The sequence below is a fragment of the Puma concolor genome, chromosome D1 (genome assembly GCF_028749965.1).
Source record: "Puma concolor isolate L17-30 chromosome D1, mPumCon1.1.hap2, whole genome shotgun sequence".
In the NCBI taxonomy this organism is placed as follows: Eukaryota; Metazoa; Chordata; class Mammalia; order Carnivora; family Felidae; genus Puma; species Puma concolor.
Genome location: NC_141676.1, coordinates 80,081,581 through 80,087,183, shown reverse-complemented (window position 1 = coordinate 80,087,183; position 5,603 = coordinate 80,081,581). Strand labels below are relative to the sequence as shown.

General features: G+C 33.6%; 1 non-coding gene across 1 annotated transcript; it reads left to right on the top strand.

Annotated features, from left to right (window-relative positions):
- The first annotated feature begins 1,833 nt into the window (after positions 1-1,833).
- On the top strand, positions 1,834-1,940 carry LOC112866282 (U6 spliceosomal RNA). The gene has a single exon (XR_003224116.1). It is a non-coding gene; the product is annotated as a U6 spliceosomal RNA (small nuclear RNA).
- Positions 1,941-5,603: the final 3,663 nt, after the last annotated feature.

Below are 5,603 nucleotides of genomic sequence, written 5' to 3'. Positions count from 1 at the left end.
TTTATATACACAATGGAGTACTACATGGCAGTGAGGAAGAACGAAATATGGCCCTTTGTAGCAACGTGGATGGAACTGGAGAGTGTGATACTAAGTAAAATAAGCCATACAAAGAAAGACAGATACCATATGTTTTCACTCTTATGTGGATCCTGAGAAACTAACAGAAACCCATGGAGGAGGGGAAGGAAAAAAAAAAAAAAAGAGGTTAGAGTGGGAGAGAGCCAAAGCATAAGAGACTCTAAAAAAAACTGAGAACAGGGGCGCCTGGGTGGCGCAGTCGGTTAAGCGTCCGACTTCAGCCAGGTCACGATCTCGCGGTCTGTGAGTTCGAGCCCCGCGTCGGGCTCTGGGCTGATGGCTCAGAGCCTGGAGCCTGTTTCCGATTCTGTGTCTCCCTCTCTCTCTGCCCCTCCCCCGTTCATGCTCTGTCTCTCTCTGTCCCAAAAATAAATAAACGTTGGAAAAAAAAAAAAATAAATAAATAAATAAAAAAAAAAAAACTGAGAACAAACTGAAGGTTGATGGGGGGTGGGAGGGCGGGGTGGGTGGGTGATGGGTATTGAGGAGGGCACTTGTTGGGATGAGCACTGGGTGTTGTATGGAAACCAATTTGACAATAAATTTCATATATTGAAAAAAAAACTTAGAAGGTGTAATTCATAATGAATTCGGATTAATTTTACAAAATGTGTGTGGAATCTGTTGCATTTAGATTACATTTTATAATAATGTGTGAAAAATGAAACACAGTCTCATACAATTTTACTATTTATGTTATATTCCCCAACTAAAAACTAAGCAATAGAGTTCTAAACAAATATTAATAGTGGCATAGATTTTGAATTTGGAAGTGGAATTGTCATGGATAGGAAGTGCAGCTCTTTATCATAAAATAATATTATAGATATATTGAAACTTTTAATATACTTTTTTTTTGTTTATTTATTTTTGAGAGAGAGAGAGCATATGAGTGGAGGAGGGAAAGAGACAGAGGGAGAGAGAGAGGAGAAGAGAGAGAGAGTTCCAAGCAGGCTTCAGGCTGCCAGAACAGAGTCTCACATGGGGTTCAAACCCATTAACCGTGATCCTGACCTGAGCAGAAACCGAGTCAGACACTTAACCAACTGAGTCACCCAGGTAGCCCTTTAATGTAAATTTGATTGGACCATTTCACCATACTTCAGAGTTCTAAAGAAAGAAGTCAACAAATTATACAACTGAAGAGTCAGTTCTGACTATGACATATTACCTCGTAAATAAGGTTTTACTGAAATACATCCATCTGTTTACATATTGATTATGGATTCTTCTCACTCCAATGATGAAAATCCATGAGGCTAACAAAGCCAAACATACTTACTATCTGTCACTTTACTGGAAAAATTTGTTAGTAGATTTTTGGGAAAAAAATTATGGGTGTTTTTATTATTTTCTATATTTATTAATATGTTTTTGTTTGTTTTTTATGTTTGTTGTACATGCTGTCTTATATTTTATGTTTGTTGTACATGCTGTCTTATATTTAGCCTAAATCTTTCAGAATACACATTTTCATCATCTACTCTGTCATCAATGTATCTAATTATAAAAATTGTATAAATCCTAGCATATATTGACATTTTTGCACCATATAGCTGATGAATGATTATTTGCATAAATATATGACACTCTAATATGCTTAGTTTTAGTCACCTAGTCAGGGTAAAGTTATTGTTTGCTTTACGTTATATAGGGAGCTCAAATTAGATAAGAAGTCTTTGTGATCCATGCATAAGCAATAAAGAAAATCATGCTATTATTTGTATCTTCTCCACAAAAACTGCCTCAATAGTGCTCACTTCGGCAGCACATACACTAACATTGTAACAATACAGAAAAGATTGGCATGGCCCCTGCACAGGGCTGACATGCAAATTCGTGAAGCATGCCATATATTTTTTTACTTGCCTTGATAATAGAAACTTTCTAGACATAAACAGACCAAACAAGGGCAATCTTTGCAGAACCAAATCAGAAGCACACTTTTCCTACATGTCACTTTCTGGAACTGCTCCAGGGTTTAAATTGCGCCTGTACCTAGAGCAGCCATGTAGCAAGGTTGCATACTTTGACAATATTATGAAACATAACCTATAATTAATCTATAACACCTATATTCTTTACAAGAAAAAGAGAAATCCAAAATTAATGTCAATATTGACATTAGGGTGCAAAGAGTAAAAACACTGGGAAAAAAAGTTAAAATATAACTACCAGTTAAAATGACAAAATCATGAAAAAAGTTACAATGTACCTTTTACAATCTAAAAACAATACTGAGAATAAGAACCTCTAGAATTTTGCAATGGAGTTTCAAGTAAAGGTTTGTTTTTCATCTGGCACAAAGCATTCAAGAAAAAAACTAATTAAAATGATAAAATGACACAATTTCTTCTGAGTACAAGTTCCTATTCATTTAGTGTACTCTGTAAATGAATGATCTTGGTGCTAACAAACTATAATGATTTCTTCCTATCTGCTCTATCTAAATTACTGGTGATGGAATTTGCCTAAGTTGACCTGTAATTAGAGCTAATTATTACAGCCAGCTTATCTTAACATACATAAAAAGCATGTTTCTCATTGAAAGCAAAAGACTGGTAAAATCCTAGTTCTGTACTATAAGCCATAACAATGTCTACCATGAAAATGACACCAATAAACGCCATGGTATGGTATGAACAAAGTATGTCTTTAATTTTTTTTTTAAATTTTTAATGTTTATTCATTTTTAAGAGAGACAGAGAGAGAGAGTGTGAGCAGGGGAGGAGCAGAGAGAAACACATAGAATCCAAAGCAGGCTCCAGGCTCTGAGCTGTCAGCACAGAGCCCAATGCAGGGCTCCAACCCATGAATGGGAGATCATGATCTGAGCCGAAGTTGGATGCTTAACTGACTGAGCCACCCAAGCGCCCCAATATGTCTTTAATCTAAAAAAAGTCTTTAATAAGATAATACAGATGTTTTCTTTCCACATAGCTTGTATGGCTATGATTTCCATGATTCTTTCCTGATATATTATGAGTAAATCTAAATGATCAGTGAGGTGGAAATATAACACCAAATGATGGTTGTATAATTATTGTCTCCAGGTAGTCACTTTCAGGTTAACCTGAGATTACTATATAGCTATAATTTGTAACTAAATGAAAAGGAGTAAGACTTCCCTAGGTTTCCTTAATTTTTATTTTATTATAAAAAAATTCATATTTAATTAAATGGAGGAAAAAGAACAGATGATTCATTATTGCTTTTATAACATTTATTCTATTACTTGTTTACCTTGTAAATAATTTAATTCAAACTAAATACATAAATTCTACTTTAATTTATGAAGTTTATCAAGTGACTTACAATTCTGATTGTACACAGTTTTCTATCAGTCATTATTCTGGGGATGTTTTAAAAAAATGCAAAGATATTTAATGTTATGGTTATCAATATTTATATGTATGAATTATTTTTTTAAAAAGGTTTTTAGGTCAAAATATAAATTTAAAATGGAAAAATTAAAGAACCTGTAAAATATGGGAATTAATAGAAAGGCAAACAGTAAAACAGATGCAAATAATAAAAATGTATTTTTTTTAAGATGGATATATATTTAAATTAATGCGCCAGTATTTTTGTATCATTTGGGTAAACCCCGAATAGTACAATTGTTGGGTTGGAGAGTACTTCTATTTTTAACATTTTGAGGAACCTGCATACTTTTTTCCAGAGTGGGTGCACCAGTTTGCATTCCCACCAACAGTGTACGAGGATTCCCCTTTCTCCACATCATCACCAACATTTATTGTTTTCTGCTATTAATTTGAGCCATTCTTACAGGTATGAGGTTTTATCTCATTGTGGCTTTGATTTATGTTTCCTTAATGAAGTTGTATATATACATAACGGAATATTATTCAGCCCTCAAAAACAATGATACCTTGCCATTTGCAAGGACATAGATGGAACCAGAATGTATTTTGCTAAGCAAAATAAGTCAGTCAGAGAAAGACAAATACTATATAATTTCACTCATATGTGCAACTCGGGGAAAGGGGAAAAAAACAGAAAAATAGTGAAAACTATAAGAGAACAAATTGAGGATTGATGGAGAAGAGGTGGGTGGGAAATGGGCTAAATGGGTGATAGGTATTAAGGAGGGCACTTGTGATGAGCATTGGGTATTATATGTAAGTGATGAATCACTAAATTCTACTCCTGAAAGCAATATTGCACTATATGTTAACTAGGAAGTAAACAAAAATTTGAAACAAACAAAAAAATTAAGGGGCAAATGATTTGTGAAAGAGAAATGTGTGTGGATAATATAATAAACAATGTTACATTTTTTATAATTCTGATGTTTTAAATTAAAATTGAACTTTATAACATAGCTAGTATCTTCACAGGAAAAATATTTCAAATGTTTGTTGTGGTGTACAACTCAGAGGAAAAATCCTAAATGTATTATGAAATTACCATTAGTAACATAGCGACTATTTATGCATGGCATATCACGGATGACATTTTATAAAATGAACCAAATTTCTGTTCATAGAGTAAATGTGCCAAATTCAAAACATGTAACCAATACTAGCTCCTCAGATGTCTCTCATAATACTATCAAAACTAATTCAACTTCCCAACTAACCCAATCTCCTAATTTTTAATACTATGGAATAATTTAAATGTCTTTAAACTTTATAAAAAAAATACAGAGTATGTGTTCTTTCAAGGCTGGCTTCTTTGTCATAGTATTTTGTTTGTGAATTTTTTTTTAATTTTTTTTTAACGTTTATTTATTTTTGAGACAGAGAGAAACACAGCATGAATGGGGGAGGGGCAGAGAGAGAGGGAGACACAGAATGGGAAGCAAGTTCCAGGCTCTGAGCCATCAGCCCAGAGCCCGACGCGGGGCTCGAAATCACGGACCGCGAAGTGGTGACCTGAGCTGAAGTCGGACGCTTAACTGACTGAGCCACCCAGGCGCCCCTTGTTTGTGAAATTTATCTATTTGTGTGTGTGTGTGTTTGGATGCAGTTGATTTGTTTTACTTTTGTGTTGTATTCTGTTTTGTTAGTATATCAAAATGTATTTGTTTAGCAGCTAATGGTGATCTCACTGTTTATAATCTTGGTTATTTTAAATTGTGCTCCTATGTATATTCATATTCATATCTTTTTGTGAACATATATGCACATAGGTTTTGAGTATATATCAAATCTGAGACACAGAATTGATGGATCAAAGTTATACATTTGTTCAATTGTAGTAGAAAACTTCTGGTTAGTTTTCAAAAAGATTGATAGAATTTTTATATCATCCAGGAGTTACAACTGTGGAATTGGTTTTACATCCTTGTAAAACTTATTATATTCAGTTTTGTTTTTGTTTTTCTATTTAACCATTCTCTGGCATACAGAATGATATTGTATTATGGTTTTCATTTGAAAGCCTTTGTAGACTAATAAATATGAGGACCTCTCCCTATGTTTAGTGGCAATTTAGATATCTTCTTCTGTGAAATGCCTGTTCAAATTTTAGCCTACTTATCTATTAAATTATCTGCC